General features: G+C 57.8%; 1 long non-coding RNA gene across 1 annotated transcript; it reads right to left on the bottom strand.

Annotated features, from left to right (window-relative positions):
- Nucleotides 1–13755: 13755 nt before the first annotated feature.
- Nucleotides 13756–18855, bottom strand: LOC123368594. The gene is made up of 3 exons (XR_006578831.1): nucleotides 18763–18855; nucleotides 14347–14492; nucleotides 13756–14104 (listed from the first exon to the last, which is right to left on the bottom strand). It is a non-coding gene; the product is annotated as an uncharacterized LOC123368594 (long non-coding RNA).
- Nucleotides 18856–20373: the final 1518 nt, after the last annotated feature.

Here is a 20373-nt window from a genome sequence, read left to right as displayed (position 1 = left end):
AACACGCTCGAGGGGCTCTGAACGTGCGCAGAATCACCCACATTCACAAACACGGAGCATGCGCTCGAGGGGCTCTGAACGTGCGCAGAACCACCCACATTCACAAACCCGGAGCATGCGCTCGAGGGGCTCTGAACGTGCGCAGAACCACACACATTCACAAACCCGGAGCATGCGCTCTAGGGGTTGTGAATAAAACACCAAGGACTGACAAACCATTCTCCCAAAACCATAAGCTCGTCACCGCTCCCCTATATTCTAGTATTTGGGAACAGTTTGATGGTTCATTCAGAAAACTGATGGACGCTGTGTCCCCGGGGTGGGACGGGCTAAAAGAACGGCATTCTAAAGAGAGTTCGGAAAAATCTGATGCTTCGCTCAGAACACTGGTGACCTCTGTATCCTCAGGGGGCCTAACGACCGACCGCAACTCACTGGATGCTGAAACGAGTCTGTTCTTCAAAGAACCGACTGAGCCGAATACTAAAAGGCTAAACCTTACAGTGCCGAGCTTCAAAGGTGCCTAATGTAGGTGAAGCCGAGCGACGCGGAGAAAGTGAAAATCAGTCTGTTTCTACCAGAACAGGGACAGAATGTAACTGCAACCCCCCAGACACACCAAAGAGCTCAGAGTCTGTTGCTCAGCAGGTGCTGGATAACGTGAAGAAGCGTTCTAAGAAAAATGCATTCGTACTGCTAAAGAAGCTGGGCCAGGCTACAAATCTCTCTTCATGGAACGATAAAGGGGCTTTTGTATACAAAGGCTCTGTGGTTAATGGTTCTAACATGCTCGACTTAGTCCGGGCCGTGACCCAGACGCGCTCTGTTCCTAGGAGACATGGACCTTAAAGACGGGATGTGTTTATGAATGTCATGGCGGAACGGAAGGTACCACCTTCCGTCATGGGCACTGCGGCCAAGAGAGCTCTATGGAATGTCTCACAACCTCGACCGTCACTTAATCCAGAGGTGACAGTAAGCCGGTACGGGCCAGTATGGAGTACCAACCAGAGCCAGTACCCCGTGCCAGACCACACCGGCTTCCTCGGCGGGGATTTAAAGGGCTCAGAGCTCCGGCAGCTGTAGGGAGCCCAGAGCCCTTTAAATTCCCGTCGCAGCTCCAGCAGCTGGGTTGGGGCTGGGATTTAAAGGGCTCGGATCTCCGGCAGCTCTAGGGAGCTTTAAATTCCCCTCCTTTAAATTCCCCTCGCATCTCCAGCAGCTGGGTTGGGGCTGGGATTTAAAGGGCTCGGAGCTCCCAAGGCTGCAGGAGACCAGAGTCCTTTAAATTCCCCCCGCAGCTCCAGGAGACGGGCTGGGGCTGGGATTTAAAGGGCTCACAGCAGCAGGGCCGCCCAGAGGATTCCAGGGGCCCGGGGTCTTTGGCAGTGGGGTGCAGCCAGGTCTTCGGCGGTAATTCGGCGGCGGAGGGCCCCCGCCGCGGGTCTTCGGGGCACTTCGGCGGCGGGTCCCGGAACGGAAGGGCCCCCCGCCGCCGAATTACCGCCGAAGACCTGGCTGCATTTCGGCGGCGGGTCCCACTTCGGCGGTAATTCGCCAGTGGGGGGTCCTTCCGCTCCGGGGCAGGGAGCACCGAGCTTTTTAATTCCCAGCCCTAGCCCGTTTGCCGGAGCTGCGGTGGGAGGGGAGGAGGGATTTAAAGGGCTCTGGGCTTCCCACAGCTGCGGGAGCTCCGAGCCCTTTAAATCCTGGACCCAGCCAGCTGCCAGAGCTGCGGGGGAAAATTAAAGGGCTCTGGGCTCCCTGCAGCTGCTGGAGCTCTGAGCCGTTCAAATCCCTGCCGAGGAAGCCGGTGTGGTCCGGCACGGCATATTGACTCTTCCTGGTACGCCGTACTGGACTGTAATGGCTTATTTTCATCTCTGCTTCAGAGATCCCACGACTGCGGGGAGCCCAGAGCCCTTTAATTTCCCCTCACAGCTCCGGCAGCTGGGCTGGGGCCAGGATTTAAAGGGCTCGGGGATCCCGCGGCTGCGGGAAGCCCAGAGACCTTTAAATACCCCCCACAGCTCCGGAAGCCAGGCTGGGGCTGGGAATTAAAGGGCACAGAGCTCCCGCGGCTACAGGGAGCACAGAGCCCTTTAAATTCCCCCGCAGCTCTGGCAGCCGGGTTCGGATGTGGATTTAAAGGGCCCGGAGCTCCCACGGCTGCAGGGAGCCAGAGCATTTCCGGGCTGGGGCCGGGATTTGAAGGGCCCGGAGCTCCTGCCGCTGCGGGGAGCACCGAGCTTTTTAATTCCCAGCCCCAGCCTGGCTGCCGGAGCTGCGGTGGGAGGGGAGGAGGGATTTAAAGGGCTCTGGGCTCCCCGCAGCCGCCGGAGCTCTGAGCCCTTTAAATCCCCGCTGAGGAAGCTGGTGCGGTCCGGCACAGCGTACTGGCTCTTGCCGCTACGCTGTACTGGCCCGTACCGGCTTACTTTCATCTCTGGCTCAGAACTCCTACGGCTGCGGGGAGCCCAGAGCCCTTTAAATTCCCCCTGCAGCTCCAGGAGCTGGGCTGGGGCCGGGAATTAAAGGGCTCAGAGCTCCGGCGCTTGCTGGGAACCCAGAGCCCATTAAATCTCCCCCCTGCAGCTCCAGCAGCTGGGCTGGGGCCGGGATTTAATGGGCTCAGAGCAGGGGTGAAAGTAACTTCCAGGATTTACTGGTACTGCTGTAATCCTAAGGGGGCATGGCTTAAACCGGAAGAGGTGGGGCCTCAAGATTTAAAGGTCCTGGAGCATCGGCTGCGGCTGGGAGCCCCAGGGCCTTTAAATCAACCCTGGGCTCAGGGGCAAATGAAAGGGCCCAGGGCTCAGGCCGCCGTAGAGCCCCGAGCCCTTTAAATTCCCCCCGCAGCTCCGGCAGCCGGATTCGGGTGTGGATTTAAAGGGCCCGGAGCTCCCATGACTGCAGGGAGCACCGAGCCCTTTAAATCTGGCCCCAGCCCGGCTGCCAGAGCTGCGGGGGGAAATTAAAGAGCTCTCGGCTCCCTGCAGCCACCAGAGCTCTGAGCCGTTCAAATCCCTGCTGAGGAAGCCGGTGTGGTCCGGCACGGCATATTGGCTCTTCCTGGTACACCGTACTGGACCGCAATGGCTTATTTTCATCTCTGCTTCAGAGATCCCATGGCTGCGGGGAGCCCAGAGCTCTTTAAATACCCCCTGCAGCGCCGGAAGCCAGGCTGGGGCTGGGAATTAAAGGGCTCAGAGCTCCCGCGGCTACAGGGAGCCCAGAGCCCTTTAAATTCCCCCTCAGCTCTGGCAGCCGGGTTCAGGTGTGGATTTAAAGGGCCTGGAGCTCCCACGGCTGCAGGGAGACAGAGCATTGCCAGGCTGGGGCTGGGAATTAAAGGGCTCAGAGCTCCGGCAGCTGTAGGGAGCCCAGAGCCCTTTAAATTCCCCTCGCAGCTCCAGCAGCTGGGTTGGGGCTGGGATTTAAAGGGCTCGGAGCTCCCGCGGCTGCAGGGAGACCAGAGTCCTTTAAATTCCCCCCGCAGCTCCAGGAGCCGGGCTGGGGCTGGGATTTAAAGGGCTCACAGCAGCAGGGCCGCCCAGAGGATTCCAGGGGCCCAGGGTCTTCGGCAGTGGGGTGCAGCCAGGTCTTCGGCAGTAATTCGGCGGCGGAGGGCCCCCGCCGCGGGTCTTCGGGGCACTTCGGCGGCGGGTCCCGGAACGGAAGGGCCCCCCGCCGCCGAATTACCTCCGAAGACCTGGCTGCATTTCGGCGGTGGGTCCCACTTCGGCGGTAATTCGCCAGTGGGGGGTCCTTCCGCTCCGGGGCAGGGAGCACCGAGCTTTTTAATTCCCAGCCCCAGCCCGTTTGCCGGAGCTGCGGTGAGAGGGGAGGAGGGATTTAAAGGGCTCTGGGCTTCCCGCAGCTGCGGGAGCTCCGAGCCCTTTAAATCCTGGACCCAGCCAGCTGCCAGAGCTGCGGGGGAAAATTAAAGGGCTCTGGGCTCCCTGCAGCTGCTGGAGCTCTGAGCTGTTCAAATCGCTGCCGAGGAAGCCGGTGCGGTCCGGCACGGCATATTGACTATTCCTGGTACGCCGTACTGGACTGTAATGGCTTATTTTCATCTCTGCTTCAGAGATCCCATGACTGTGGGGAGCCCAGAGCCCTTTAAATTCCCCCCGCAGCTCTGGCAGCTGGGCTGGGGCCAGGATTTAAAGGCCTCGGGGATCCCGCGGCTGCGGGAAGCCCAGAGACCTTTAAATACCCCCTGCAGCTCCGGAAGCCAGACTGGGGCTGGGAATTAAAGGGCTCAGAGCTCCCGTGGCTAAAGGGAGCACAGAGCCCTTTAAATTCCCCCGCAGCTCCGGAAGCCAGGCTGGGGCTGGGAGTTAAAGGGCTCAGAGCTCCCGCGGCTGCAGGGAGCCAGAGCATTTCCGGGCTGGGGCCGGGATTTGAAGGGCCCGGAGCTCCTGCCGCTGCGGGGAGCACCGAGCTTTTTAATTCCCAGCCCCAGCCTGGCTGCCGGAGCTGCGGTGGGAGGGGAGGAGGGATTTAAAGGGCTCTGGGCTCCTCGCAGCCTCCGGAGCTCTGAGCCCTTTAAATCCCCGCTGAGGAAGCTGGTGCGGTCCGGCACAGCGTACTGGCTCTTGCCGCTACGCTGTACTGGCCCGTACCGGCTTACTTTCATCTCTGGCTCAGAACTCCTACGGCTGCGGGGAGCCCAGAGCCCTTTAAATTCCCCCCGCAGCTCCAGGAGCTGGGCTTGGGCCAGGAATTAAAGGGCTCAGAGCTCCAGCGCTTGCTGGGAACCCAGAGCCCATTAAATCCCCCCCGCAGCTCCAGCAGCTGGGCTGGGGCCGGGATTTAATGGGCTCAGAGCAGGGGTGAAAGTAACTTCCAGGATTAACTGGTACTGCTGTAATCCTAAGGGGGCATGGCTTAAACCGGAAGAGATGGGGCCTCAAGATTTAAAGGTCCTGGAGCATCGGCTGCGGCTGGGAGCCCCAGGGCCTTTAAATCAACCCTGGGCTCAGGGGCAAATGAAAGGGCCCAGGGCTCAGGCCGCCGTAGAGCCCCGAGCCCTTTAAATTCCCCCCGCAGCTCCGGCAGCCGGATTCGGGTGTGGATTTAAAGGGCCCGGAGCTCCCATGACTGCAGGGAGCACCGAGCCCTTTAAATCTGGCCCCAGCCCGGCTGCCAGAGCTGCGGGGGGAAATTAAAGAGCTCTCGGCTCCCTGCAGCTGCTGGAGCTCTGAGCCGTTCTAATCCCTGCCGAGGAAGCCGGTGCGGTCCGGCACGGCATATTGACTCTTCCTGGTACGCCGTACTGGACTGTAATGGCTTATTTTCATCTCTGCTTCAGAGATCCCACGACTGCGGGGAGCCCAGAGCCCTTTAATTTCCCCTCGCAGCTCCGGAAGCCAGGCTGGGGCCAGAAGCCCAGAGACCTTTAAATACCCCCCGCAGCTCCGGAAGCCAGGCTGGGGCTGGGAATTAAAGGGCTCAGAGCTCCTGCGGCTACAGGGAGCACAGAGCCCTTTAAATTCCCCCGCAGCTCTGGCAGCCGGGTTCGGATGTGGATTTAAAGGGCCCGGAGCTCCCACGGCTGCAGGGAGCCAGAGCATTTCCGGGCTGGGGCCGGGATTTGAAGGGCCCGGAGCTCCTGCCGCTGCGGGGAGCACCGAGCTTTTTAATTCCCAGCCCCAGCCTGGCTGCCGGAGCTGCGGTGGGAGGGGAGGAGGGATTTAAAGGGCTCTGGGCTCCCCGCAGCCGCCGGAGCTCTGAGCCCTTTAAATCCCCGCTGAGGAAGCCGGTGCGGTCCGGCACAGCGTACTGGCTCTTCCTGGTACACCGTACTGGACCGCAATGGCTTATTTTCATCTCTGCTTCAGAGATCCCATGGCTGCGGGGAGCCCAGAGCTCTTTAAATACCCCCTGCAGCTCCGGGAGCCAGGCTAGGGCTGGGAATTAAAGGGCTCAGAGCTCCCGCGGCTACAGGGAGCCCAGAGCCCTTTAAATTCCCCCTCAGCTCTGGCAGCTGGGTTCAGGTGTGGATTTAAAGGGCCTGGAGCTCCCACGGCTGCAGGGAGACAGAGCATTGCCAGGCTGGGGCTGGGAATTAAAGGGCTCAGAGCTCCGGCAGTTGCTGGGAATCCAAAGCCCATTAAATCTCACCCTCTCCCCCCCCGCAGCTCCAGCAGCTGGGCTGGGGCCAGGACTTAAAGGGCTCAGCGCTCCCCATGGCTGCGTAGATCCCAGAGCCCTTTAATTCCCCTCCACGCAGCTCCAGCACCCAGGCTGGGGCAGGGAATTAAAGGGCTGAGAGCTCTCCGCAGCGGCAGGAGCTCCGGGTCCTTTAAATCCTGGTTCCAGCCGGGTAAGGCTCAGGCTCCTCACAGCCATGGGAGCTCCGGGCCCATTAAATCCACGCTCGAACCCGGCTGCCAGAGCTGCGGGGGGAATTTAAAGGCCCTGGGGCTCCCAGCCACAGCCGATGCTCCAGGATCTTTAAATCTTGAGAGGCCCCGCCCCTTCGGGTTGAGGCCACGCCCCCTCAGGACTCCGGCAGTACCGGTAAGTCCTGGAAGTTACTTTCACCCCTGACTTAATCATTCCTTTACCTGTGTTCACCTTGTGCGCCGGTGACTCCCCCGAGCCGCAGTCGCATTCCACCTCTAAGGGGGTGAAGAAAGAGAGGCCACCATGCTCGTTGGGGTGCTCGTTGGGTTTTGGGTTCGGGTTCCGGCTCCGGCGTATCCATCAACGGCTGGGCCAAAGGGCTCCCCTCGGTCGCTCCCTCCTCCTCCTCGGCACTGTCGCTGATGTAGCGCTTACTCCACAGATGGTCAAAGACCCTCGGGGCGAAGACAGAGTCTGAAGTTCTCACGGGGGTGGTGAAGGAGTCCAGGTTTCCTCTCTGCAGCCTTCCCACGATTTCCAAACCATGTGTCCTTGGCGAGAGATGGCCTCGTCCGTCCGGCGCTGGGACTTATGAGGTGATGGTTCTGCACCCTGATTGGCAGAGGGCCCTGGGAGGAGTTCTTAGTGGGGTCAAACAGCCCACTCCCGGACGGGTCACCCTCCCCCAGAACTCGCCCTGATTGGTCAGGATCCCCTCTGGGGGTGGTCCTGTCAGGACAAAACCGATCCTAATTGGTCGAGGGCAGTGAGAGGAGTTCTTAGAGGGGTCACAAGACACACGTCGGGATAGGTCACCCTTCCACCCCAGAGCTCGCCCTGATTGGTCAAATCTCCTCTTGGGGTGGTCCTTCCAGGAGGAAACCCATCCTGATTGGTAGAGGGTGGTGGGAGGAGTTCTTAGAGGGGTCACATGACACACCTGGCTTCCAGTCATGTGGCCGCCTTGACCACGAAGTAATACCCCCATGGGGTGGGACTTCCGGAGACAGGTGGGAGGGACTAAGGGGTCATGGGGTGGGGTTAGGCTTTGATTAATGGTGGGGCCTGTCTACTGCTGCCGGGTGTTGAGTGTTTGCAGGCAGAACGGGAGCCAGTGTCCATGTCCAGGCCGGAGGTCGAAGCCGGGTGGTCAGAAATACGAGGCAATGTCCATATCCATACAAAGATCGAAGCCATGCAGTCAAAATTGAAGGGGTTGCAGAAGATCAGGAGGAGGAGGAGGTGGCAGGGCTGGAGCGGGTGGGTGGAGGGCCTGGAGCGAGGCTAGAGAAAGGCAAGGAGAATACTGAGCCGGGGTTCAGAACCCAAATCTGGAGCCAAGAAGGGTCACGGCAAAGTCATAGCCAGAGACCGGAGTCAAGAGTCCAGCCAGAGTCAACAGCGAGAAACCGGAGGGCAGGGCAGGGCGGGGCAGGGGGTCTATGCGGGCGGGAATGATGATGACTTACTGGAGCCCTGGAGACCCCTCATCGGGGGACTCCCTTCCTAGCAATACCAGAAGGACAGCGGGGTGACAAAGATGTCTCTGAGCCTGGGGACCAAGCCAAGGGGAGCTCCCATCCAGGCTGTGTGCCAGGACCCCGTCCCCCTCCCTGTTCATTTCACACGCACAGACCCCCTGGCCGGAGGGGAGAATAAAGGGCAGAAGTGAAGGTGCCCCTGGGGGAAAGGCTCTAGGCCAGGACCCAGTCCACTTCCCAGATCTACACCCAGGATTGTGTGACCAGGCCCACAGCCCTTCCTCTGCGTCTCAGTTCCCACCTGCCAGACGGGGAGGCTCCTTCCCTGCCCCAGGGTGTTCGGGGGGAGTTTCCTTCCTGGCTGGGAAGGGCTCAGATACCAGGTGGGTGGATTGGGCCCCGGGTGGGGGATGGTCGGACATTCGCTGCGTCCGGGGTGACAGGGGCCATGGGAGGGTCTGAGCAGTGACGACGGGGGAGGGGCCCCATGTCAGGCCACCCCTCCCAGACTGCAATGGCTATTGAGCACAACCCCTGGCTCTGCGGATGCTCTCACTTCTGGGCCAGCCCCACAGCCTGATTCTTCCCAACCAGTATCTGGCCTGGCCCCAGCCCCAGGGGTCGGGTGGGGCAGGGTGTCCAGAGCGAGGTGCTCGGCCTTGGTTTCTCTCAGTGCTGCGGGGGGCTCTATGGCCGCTCCTCCCAGCCCTTCCCCCCAGGCACAGTGAGACAGAGCAGTACCTGCAGCAGGGGGTCTGAGCTGGTCATGCGAGGGGGGGGTCTTCAGTGCTGCCCCACGGAGCACAGCCCCTGCAGGGCGTCGGGCACCTGGCCCAAGACCCTGATGTTAAACAGCTGGTTCTTTATGTAGGCTGCGATGTCCTCCTGTTGCAAGGGAACAAGGATCAATCAGAGACTCCGACACCCACGAGAACGAAGGGTATTAACGGCACCGGGAGCCAGCAACATTTCCTCCCCATGTCTGAGGGACGGATTCCCCCCCCAACCCCCGAGACAAAATCTTCTCTCTTCTCTAGTGACTTCCATCCCCTCTCCCGCCATTGTGGAATGAACTCCTGCCCCCACTCCTCTCAGTCCCCCCGCGAGAACTGTTCTACCTCCCAACCCAGCGGGAATCCAGCTCCGCTCCCCAGAGTCCCCTCAGCCACCCTCGCCCCCTCCAGCCGGGGGCTGGGAGGCTTTGGGCAGTAGTGCCGGGGGGTGAGAGGAAGTGGACACCTTTCCCCAAGGGATCCCCATGTCCTTAACGTGATGCCATGGCCAGTGGCTCTGGTGAATGGGGCACTTAAGCAGCCTCTGCTGACTGACTCCTCCAGTTCTCCCAGAGCAGGTGGGGGCTGGGATAACACGATACCAGAGCTCTAGGAACTGGCCTGAGGCCCCGAGGGGGATGAAAGGCTCACAGAGGTGGCTAGGGGAGTTGGCAGCCCCTAGCATGAGCAATGGCAGTGTCTCGTGCTGATGTGACGCCTGTTAGGAAATAGCCTTGCTGGGGAGCTGGGTCTGCCCTGCTTTGAGCTGCTCAGGGGAGAAGCTGGCACCGACCAATGGCACCTGTCTGGGGTCACCCTCTCCTTGCTCCCTGGTCAGCGCATGGGGATGGGATGGGAGTGATTTTCAATGGCCTGGAGGTGAAAGGCCCTAGGGGTCTCTCCCCAGGTGACCCCTCTTTGGTTACCTCGTCCTCTAGCAGCTGGCCGGCTTCCCCCAGGAAGGAATACGTCAGCACCAGGCCAGCCTGGCTGACGCGGAGGAGGGGGTGGTGAATGGCCAGCAGCCCCGCCTCGAGGAAAGATCTTTTCTGCTCCTCTGTAAACAGCTCGCCAAAGGCCTAAAACCAAAAGAACCAGAGCCCTTACAATGGCCCAGAACCAGGCTCCAAATCCCTCGAGTGTCTCACAAGGTGGAGAAGAGTCCTGGGGCAGCCAACCTTTGGGGTCCCATGGACCAGGAACCCCCATCAGTAGGAGGCTGCAGGCACTGAGGCCTCAAAAAGCTCTTTCTGGAGCAGGATTCACCGCAGGTGCCATGAGATGCTGGGAATGTGTCTGCGCGCTCTGGAACCCAGCTCACACAGACAGCCCAGGACCCCTGCTGCTCCCAGCAGCGATAGCTGCTGCAGCTCACCCGCTAGAGGTTCGCGGTCTTTTAGATCTGCTTCATTCCCACACCTCACCCCACGGACATTCCCAGGAGCCTCACATACTCTGTGGAAATAAGGAGCAGGCTCTTGCCCTGTGTCCATGACACACTCACTGCAGCGGGAGACAGCTCCACACCTGAGCTGCTGCAATGCACCGGCCGAGAGTCCTTACCTCTCCCACCCTGGCCAGGTTTCTATACCCCAGGCGCTCGGGGTCATGGAGCCCATCCCGGCACCACAAGTCTGGGGCCTCGCTGGTGTTGAGCCCTGGGGGAGAAAGACACACCCATTGGGGAGGTTTGGCCTTCCGCTTTCAGTGCCTGCTTCCTTCTGGGTGCACACTGGCCAGGCTCCTCCTGGCATCCGCAGCCCAATGGAATCGCAGGGTCCATGCCAGGCGGGTTAGTACCAGAAGGGGGATTTGTTTCAGCCATCACCGTAATCATGTGACCCTTATGGTCATGGGGGTGTCTAATACTGAGAACCCCCCACACCCACTGAAGTCAAGATCTGGCCCTGGCTACCCGACTGGTGACACCCTACAAGCTTTGTGTCCGTCCCCTGTGGTGCCTGCTCCTGCCCCTGCCCTCAGGATGGGCTCTTTCCCTCCATGTGTCTCAATAGCTCCGTTCCTGTCCCCTCACGAGCTGGCTGCCCCGTACGGGGGTGGGCTGATTTCCCTGGGCTGGGGGACAGAGCCGGGCTCGGAGATAAAGCAGCCAATTTCCTTGGCACTTTCACACTCATCTCCCTAATTCAGAGAGAGGGGGAGAGAAAGAGTCACCATCTAAGCTGGGGTCGGCCTCAGAGGAGGGGGCTTCTCTCTGTAGGGTCCCACTGCCCAGCAGAGGGAGTCTCGAAGGAGGGGCCTTGTTTCTATTGGGATTCCTCTTCCCCGCTACAGCGGGTCTAAGCAGAGAGGCCTTAGTTCTAGAGGCGTCCCAATGGCCAGCTGGAGCTAGTCTCCCAGAGGCTCGTTTCCATGGGGTCCCATTGCCCAGCTGGGTTTCTTACCCCTCTTCCGGAGCAGGAGCCAGTAAAGCCAGTAGATCCCAGCCCTGGCTTGCTGACTGATGTCACTGGCTGGGTGGGATATCCAGAGACCCAGCTGCAGAACGAATTCGCCTGCCTTGGAGAAGGCGGAGGAGGTCTGGTGGAAGGAGGAGGAGAGGGGAATCCATCACCATTCTCCCTTCAGCTCCCCAGCGCCCCTGGACCTGAGCTCTGCTCCCACCCCTCTGTAGGAGGCGCTGGGGGAGAGGAGCGAGAGCCCTCTTCCTCTCTGCCCCCAAGGGAGCTCGGAGCAAAGGGAGCAGGGCAAGGGCACTCGCTGAGCAGTCGCTGCCTCGCGGCTCCAGAATAACAAGGGCCCTGAGGCCAGGCACGACCCTGCCAGCCAGCGGCCTAATGAACGCAGTCCCTTACGGACCTGGGGGGACCAATTAGCCAGGGGATGAGGAACTTGACTCTGCAGGACGCTGGGGTCAGAGGTCACTTACGTCAAATCCAGGCAGGGAGATGGCACTCTGGAGCAGGGCCGCGCTGGTCTGGACGGCCCTGGCTCTCTCCTGGGGGTTGTTTGCCAGGAGAGAGCGATGGACGTGCTGCAGGAGAAGGAGGCAGGGGAGGGTCAGCGGGCAGGCGTACATGCTCTACAAACCAGCCTCTCCCCCTCCCCAAGGGGCTGAGACTTTGTGCTCAGGGTGGAGTAGCCGAGCCCCGGTCGCAGAGCTTGAAAAGGGGGTTCAGTCTCTCAGGCCCCAGCCAGGCCTGGTGCTCACTGTTAGTGCTTAATGCAACCGTGCAGAGCTCTGGCTGACAGTCCCAGCTCCTTCCCCCTGCACTGGCAGCTCTGGGAACGTGTGGCCGGCTGGGTCCAAGCTGGGAGGACACAATGGAAACGTGGCTCTTCTAGTCTCTCCTTTGCTGCCCTCCCACAGGGCTCAGGGGCAATTCCACCCCAGACCGTCCATTCTACTCACCTCCAGGAGGTGCTGCAGCTTCTCCACGGTGGGGGTCTCTGTTAGCTGGCCCCTGAGGATGGTGTCCAGGCTCCGCGAATAGCGGTTGTGCAGAGCCTGCAAGAAGAGGGAGCACCCGTCAGTCATGGGACATGGGGCTACATCAGTCAGAGGACAATGAGGAGGATTCTCCAGGAGCCCTGGCAAGACTCAAGAGGCACATCCTGGCCTCTCCCATTCACATCACTCCAGGGACACTTCGCAAGAGTTCATGGCCGGATGCCTGCTGCCTCGTCAATCCTTGCTCTTCGCAGTTCTCTGTGCAGGGCCTGGTACCCAGCAGAGTATGGACCAGCCAAACTGCAATGGTTGGGAGGTAGGATCCCCGGGAGAGTCCAGGCAGGAGATCAGAGAATGAGGAGAGGAGGGAAGGCTGGGATCAGCCACGGAGGGGTAACGCAATCCCCTCTGAACCCCTGATCCATGAACAGCACGTCAGGATCAAGGCACATGCCCTGGACCCCACACCCAAACCAGCTCCAGGGCTCAGGACCTCCATGGGGTTGGACAGGGAAAGCCGCCCCCTTCCCAAAACCAGTGTCTCCCTGTGCAGACAGGGGTTGGAACTTGGACAGTGTCTGCGAGGACCTTGGCCTGTGTGGGACAAATGTCCCCACTTTGGGGTGCCAGATAACAGAGGAGATGTGTCCCCCCATTGGGGGTGAGGGATTCTCTGGTGCAAGAGCCCCTGCCTGGGTGGGGATGGAACAAGGAGCAGGACAGACTTGGTGGCAGCGCAGCTGGGGGATTTTTGTACCTCAGCTCTGCCCTGCAGGTGCTGCTGGATCACCAGGACGATGTCTTCCTCAGGGCAGAAATCCTGCTCCTCCTGCTCCTCCTCCTCCTCGCACTCCTCCTCTTCCTCCTCCTCAGGCCACGACACCTGGGCACTGGGGGTGTCTGCACCAGGGAGGGAAGGAGAAAGTTTAATCCCTTCTGCTGCTGGGGGGATGCAGTGGACAGAGAAGGCTCCATGTTTCCCCTTTCTCTGTAAGGAGCCCCATGGCGGCGAGGGCCCCACTCCCAGAGACGCCCTCAGCCCCATCAGCCTCAGGGCCCCGTGGCAGTCAGCACCCCACCCCAACATGATCAGGGGAGGCTGGAGCTCCCCGACTCCGCCCAGCATCCCCTGCCGTGGGGCGTGGCTGTGCCACCCCCACTGGTGTCAGTGGGGCTCACGTGGGTCAGTCCCGGCGCCTTGGCGAGCCCATGGGCACAGGGTGTTACTGGTCCCCCACCGCCCCAGTCCTCCTCCCTTTCCCCTGGGTCTCTCCTCACCTCCAAAGAGGGAGCCTAGCAACACGGTGCTGCCAGACCCCACGGAGGAGCTGCTGGCCCCACAGGAGAATGCAGAGCTGCTGGTGTCGGTCGCGCCGCAGTCCCTGAACTCCTGCTCTGGGCTGGCAGGAGGCTCCTCTATGGCCAGGGTGGGGCTGGCAGGAGGCTCCTCCGGAGCCAGGGTGGGGCTGGCAGGAGGCTCCTCCGTTGCTAGGGTGGGGCTGGCAGGAGGCTCCTCCGTTGCTAGGGTGGGGCTGGCAGGAGGCTCCTCCGTTGCTAGGGTGGTGCTGGCAGGAGGCTCCTCTGGGGCCAGGGTGGTGCTGGCGGGAGGCTCCTCCGGGGCCAGGGTGGGGCTGGCGGGAGGCTCCTCCAGAGGCAGGATGGGGCTGGCGGGAGGCTCCTCGGGGGCCAAGGTGGGGCTGGTGCAGGGCCCCTCAGCTGCCATGGAGGTTGGCGGCTCCTGCTGGGCCCTGGGGCACAGCTCCTGGCTCCTTGGCTTCCTGCAAAGGAAGCCCCAGAGCTGTCGTCCCCGGCTCCTGCCCTCCCCTGGCTCTCTCCTCCACGGCTGAACCTGGGGCCACCTCCGTTTCCGCCCAGAAGGTGCCTCTGGTTCAGCTAGAGGAGCTGCTGTCTTCCGCCTCCTCCAGCAGGCGAAGCAGCTCCTCCCTTTCCCCTGGCCACGAGCCTCTTCCCCGCCCGCGGGGACAGAGGGGCCGCTCTCCGCCTGCGCAGGCCGGCTGATGTTTGCTGGCTGTGGAGCCACCTGCCCGGCCTTCCTCCTGAGCAGCTGCCGGATTCGCTCCATCCTGGAAGTGAGTGGGGAGCAGCCATGAGTCTGGCTTCAAGGCAGCCTCTCACTAACGAGTCTGCCTGCTCCCCTGCCCACCTCCCCTCTGCTGAGGCAATTTCTCCTCCTGAGACATCTTACCCCAGGGCACAGGAACCCTCAACCTGGGGGACAAACCCTGACAAGGGACGGGCTGGGAGCCCTAGTGGTGGGATATTCCCACCACACTGGGGATGGCTCTGGAGAACTCCACTTACTTACTCTAGATCGGATGGAGCAGGATGGCAGATGCTGAGGGTTACTCCTCCCTTCACCCTCCTCGCTCTCCGCACCCAGGTGGCCGGAAACGGGTGCCGCTCAATGCCCTGCCCGCAGGGCAAGGGGTAGCAACCAGCGATCGAAACTGGCTGTGAAAACAATACAATGCCACTAGCGGAACGCTCCTGGGACACTCCATAGCTGTACCCGGGGCCACCTCCATTTGGGCCCAGAAGGTGCCTCAGGGTCAGCTAGGGGAGCTGGGGGCTTCCTCCTCCTCCAGAAAGCCAGAGCTGGCAGTGCCAGCAGGACTCGATTCCCAGTCTCCCTGGCTCCGAGTGGGACCTGTTGTAGTGACTGACGGATTTGCTCCTTGTCCCCCATCCAAAGCCAATAACACATCTCTGGGTTGGCAGTCATGAGTTAGACCTTCTCAGCACCCCTCTGTCTCCCGCAGCCCTCAGCTGTTCCTTGGATTGCGGTGGCTTGGATGGTAACAGGAGTGGCTATTGTTACTGGCTCACTGGGTGGTTCTAGCCAATGAGGGTCTCAGTCTAGCCTCAGAGGCCCACACCCCCAGACACTACAGGTCAGGGTGGATTGATTTCATTCCAAATGTTTTGTAGTTGTATTTTTGAGTTATTTTCCTAATGAGGGATTGATTCTCATGAAATTCTTAGTGGTGACCGATGACAGAACACAGAGCAATGGTCTCAAGTTGCAGTGTGGAAGGCTTAGCTTGGCTATTAGGAAACACTAGTTCACTAGGAGGGTGGTGAAGCCCTGGAATGGGTTCCCTAGGGAGGTGGTGGAATCTCCATCCTTACAAGTTTTTAAAGGTCAGCTTGACAAAGCCCTGGCTGGGATGATGAAGTTGGGGTTGGTCCTGCCTGCAGCAGGGGGTTGGGCTAGATACCTCCTGAGGTCTGTTCCAGCCCTAGTCTTCTATGATGCTAGGAATAGGGATCTAGTCAAACATGTTGACTTGCTGGTTTTGCAGGATACATACAAACAAAAAGGTTGACTGAACCATTTGTTTTCATTTCAAACAAACTGAGGTAAAGAAGTATCTCTAGTTCGTGCACTGAACTGATTGTTCCTGCTCATAACGTCCTTCCAGATTTTAGAAGTAGTAGCTCACACCTCCTCCTCTCTAGCCTTTATTCATATTTTACAAGGGGAAAAGAAGCCTTTATCCTTTTCCAACTCCCAATCAGTTTCTTACATTTGAATGAAGTAGCTGCATCAACTGGAATGAAGAAAATATTCTTTCTGCACCCGCAGAAGAGGCTAGGCAAAATCTGGCTGAGTGTTTCAATCATTTCTGGACCCCCAGGTGCTTAGGCAATGCCTTCCAACAGTTCAGTGCTTTGACTTCCTCTGACACTTGGCAGCAAACATGGACTTCTTCATATATGTAGTTATTTAAATTACTTTAATAGGCTGGAGCAACTAGAGGCCTTAACATCACTTGTCATCATTTCAAATTTTATACTGGATAAGTTTAAAAAAAAACTTTTTCAATATAAATTTAAAAAACCCAGTTTAAATAAAAATAAAATCTCTTCTGGGGGGCGGGGGCTGGGTTGTGAAAAAGCCACTGATTGGTCTTGCCCTTGATTTTAGAAGAACTACTTCATCTGAGAGAATCAGAAACTGCTTGTATTCTAGTCAAGGAGAGGAGGCAGCAAAATTCATCCTAGCAGTAATTTGTTGGGCCTTATTTGCTCAGTCTCAAACAAACAAGTGTGCAAAACTCTAGCTAGTCTCTTTTATGTAGGCCCAGCTCAGAGGTGGTGGGAGGGGCAGGAATGCTGCCTCCGTCCCGGATCCAGTAGCAATTGCACAGGATATTGCCACAAAACCTACATTTTACTGCCAAACTCTCTCAGCCAGTCCTCTCCTGCGCTTCCTGGTTTCTAAGTTTCAAATCCACAAAACCTTCCCCTTGACAGTCACTGCCCAGGTGGTGCAGCAGGCAGAGGAACCTGAGCAGTAACATTGTGACACCAGAGGGAACTCAGCCACCTGTCGCTCCCTGACTCCACTAACCCTGAGCATAAACCCGAAGCCTGAGCCCTGCCTTGGGCATCGCTCCCACGGAAACCTGCAGGTTCCTTTACTGACTTATGCAAATCACCTGTGGAGAGTTAGCACTGACTGGCTGAATTCACTCTCAAGTCACAATGCCCTTCAGCTTACAGCACGAATGGAAGGGGCACAGGGTGGAAATCAGGCTTTTCTGGTGGCCCGTTTTCCAACTGAGGAGAAGGGACAAGAGGGAAGGAGGAAGAGGGAAGCAAAATGGCCACATTCCAAACGCCCCCAGCGAGTCACAGGTTAATTCCAAGCCCAGAGGAAACCACTGTCGTCTGACTTTCTCTTTCACTTCGGCCATAGAATGTGCCTCAAAATAATTCCCATAGGAATTAGTTTTTTAGTAAAACACCCAAGCTTGATTTTAAAAGAGGCCAGTTGTGGAAAATCCAGCACAACCCTCAGTGAATTGCTCCAAACTCTGATGTTAAAAATGCTCCTCGCCTTCTTTTCAGTGTGTATTGGTCTAGCTTCAACTTCCAGCCATTGTCTGCTCATAACCTTTCTCTGGTAAAGCGAAGATGGAGGCTTGCTGCAGCAAGGCTCCAGGGCTCTGCGAGGTTCCCCTTGCCCCGCATCCCTGTCCTGCCTGGCTGTTGGCAAGGGAGCTCTGTGAGGTCACAGACGCCTCACTCATAGAATCATAGACTATCAGGGTTGGAAGGGACCTCAGGAGGTATCTAGTCCAACCCCCTGCTCAAAGCAGGACCAATTCCCAACTAATTGTCTTTGCTCAATGGGCTGAGTTCCTGCCAAAAGCTTTTGTGAAGTCACTGCCACACCCACCTTTCCCTGGCAGGCCTGACCTCTGCCCCTGGCCAGCCCAGCTGGATGTTTGAGCTGCACCCCGGATCACCCCACTTGCTCATTATTGATTCTGGGGAGCAAGCAGGCTACCCAGTAAAACAGCAGAGTCTGTTCCGCACCCCACACTGAGCTTTTCATAGAGGCATCGGTTGTGAAACAATTCAGTCTCCTAATCTGGCCTCTATTTCACGGGCTATGAAATTTCACACTCTTAGCACCCTACTGAGCCCAATTGCTTGTAATTCACTAAAAGGCACCTTCCCAACCAGTTATGATGGTAGGACACCAGGAAACAGAGACTCCACCTCTCCCCTAGGTAATTTCTTCCAGTGGCTAGTCTCCCTCACTGTCATAATTACATTGGAAATTGACAAGCTCTGATAAGGGCCCAATTTATGACAATCTTTTAAATAATTTAAATAGAAGAGAAAAAATAACATTCAGTAGAACATGTTCACTGCCAAGCTTTTCAGCCAGTCGCACCACTGATGCGATAGCTAAGGCCCCGGAAGCAAAGCTAGCTGAAATGCTAACCCAGCTTTGGGCAGCAGTAGCTTCCTTGAAAGGTGCAGAAAATATTGTCTTCCTTTCAGTTTATTCAAATCGTTCAGTTCAATCGACTAGTTTGTGGAAATTCAAGAAAGCCATTGGGAATTCACAAAACAGGCAAACTTGTTTTCCTCCCTCAATCTAGGGATGAACACTAGGGGATAGATCTACTGGTTCATCAATCTAGAAACTCGTGGAGACAAGAATGTATCATTTCACTTCACTAACCACACATCAAATGGCCTTTGTTTAAGAAATCTGTCAGTTTGAAATGCAAAACATTTTGATACAACTTCTTTCTTATGCTTCTCTTTCTAGCTCTGGCATGGCCTTGCTGTGTGACCAAAGAGAGGTCACTTCTTTTCTCTTTCCCTCGGTATCCTGGGGGATGGAGAAAGTTTTCTCAGCCCTAGCAGGAGAGAGATTTGAGCAAGTCAGGCGCGTTAGGGTCCTCGTGCTCTAAAGGACAATGGGCGATTGTTGTTTGGGGCAAGAATCCCGACGGATTTGTTTCTTGTCCCCCAACCAAAGCCAATAACACATCTCTGTATTTTCAGTCATGAGTTAGACATTCTGTCTCCCGCAGCCCTCAGCTGTTCCTTGGATTAGGGAGGCTTGGATGCTAAGAGAACTGGAATTATTTTAACGGCTTCTTGGGTGTTACTAGCCCATGAGGGTCTCAGTCTGGCCCCCAAGGCCCACACTCCCAGACACTAGAGATCAGGAGGGGTTGATTTCACTCAAAGTGTTTTGTATTTGCGTTTTTGAATTATTTTCCTAATGAAAGATTGATTCTCATGAAATCTTAGAGCTGGCAGATGACAGAACAAGGAGCAATGCTCTCAAGTTGCAGGGTGGAAGGCTCGGATATTAGCAAAAACTTTTTCCCTAGGAGGGTGGTGATGCCTTTGAGTCTACTAGGATAGAGTCCCCTATCTTGTACTTAGAGCCTATATTTTTTCTTACCTTCTACACAGATGACAACGTCTTGGAAACAAATTCCACACAGATATGAGAAACACACGCAGAGAAAATCTCCTCTACAGAAACTGACTCTTGGTCCTGAATGAGAGACCGCGAGCTGGAGGCTTGCTGCAGCAAGGCTACAGGGCTCTCCGAGGTTCCCCCTGCCCCGCATCCCTGTCCTGCCTGGCCGTTGGCAAGGGAGCTCTGTGAGGTCACAGACGCCTCATCATCTTTGCCCAATAGGCTGAGTTCCTGCCAAAGGCCTTTGTGACGTCACTGCCACACCCACCTTTCCCTGGCAGGCCTGATGTCTGCCCCTGGCCAGCCCAGCTGGGTGTTTGAGTTGCACCCCGGATCACTCCACTTGCTCGTTATTGATTCTGGGGAGCAAGCAGGCCACCCAGTAAAACAGCAGAGTCTGTTCCGCACCCCACACTGAGCTTTTCATAGAAGTTATGAAACAATTCGATCTCCTAATCTGGCCTCTATTTCACAGGCTATGAAATTTCACACACTTTGCACCATGTGAAGCCCAATTGCTTGTAAGTCACTAAAAGGCACCTTCCCAACCAGTTATGATGGTAGGACACCGGGAAACAGAGACTCCACCTCTCCCCTGGGTAATTTGTTCCAGTGGCTAGTCTCCCTCACTGTCAGAAATGTGGGCCTACGTCTCCTTTGAATTTCTCTGGCTTCAGCTGGCAGCTCTTGGTTCTTGTTGTGCCTTTTTTGGCTAGATCAAATTAGCCCTGCCCCGTGAAATCAGATCTCCCCGTCCTGCTGGGAGCCCCCCAACCAGGAGAAGCCAGTAGGGACCTCGTAGCTGTTTGTCTGCCCGGCTGGGGACAGGACTTCCTCTCCGTGGGGATATCAGACGCACCTGCAGAGGCAATGCAGAAGTGAATGTGCTGCATCAGCCCAGCATTGGGCTCAGGGCTTTGGCCTTGGCAGCTTCTGCTCCAGTCACGTCTCTGGCTGCCCGGACTCAGAGCTTCTGGCCCCCTGTGGCTGCAGCCAGTGCTGGGGCACCGGGCTCAGGACTTTCATGCCCCTCCCCACTCCTGCTGGCGCTCTGGGTGCCTGGGCTCAGGGCTTCTGCCTGGCATCTGCAGCGGGGACTCTGGGCTTCCCTTGCAGGTCCTTCTGGGGCTCAGGGGTCCATTTCTCTGGATGCCCCAAAAATGGTAGGCGCCGAGGTGCTCCCAAGTAGTAGGTAGGAGCCGAGGTGCTGCCAACAGCAGGGTCCCACCTGCACATCTGGGAACCTCCTCTAGCTTCAGAAAGGTTGCTGGCTGCTGCCCTTGGAGCCCAGGTCTGAAGGCAGCACACAAGTGAGGGTGGCAATGCTGTGACCCCCCCACAACAGCCTCTGAACTCCCCCGTTCTCCCAGTTTGGTCGGGACCCCCATGGTTACAATACCAGGAAATGTCAGGTGGACACATCGAAATGGTGACGTTGGTCAAGTTCAAGGCCAGAGGGTTTGTAAACTAGTCAAAGTGAGCCCTGAATGTGGTAGGGACCTGGCTATTATGGAGGCCCGAGCAGGTTTGCACTCCCAGTTCTCCTGAAAGGCCGTGGAGAATTCCTGCTGCCTGAGAAACTTTCCAGAA

Source organism: Mauremys mutica, chromosome 4 (genome assembly GCF_020497125.1).
Source record: "Mauremys mutica isolate MM-2020 ecotype Southern chromosome 4, ASM2049712v1, whole genome shotgun sequence".
NCBI lineage: Eukaryota > Metazoa > Chordata > Testudines > Geoemydidae > Mauremys > Mauremys mutica.
This window is presented reverse-complemented; position numbering and strand designations above follow the sequence as displayed.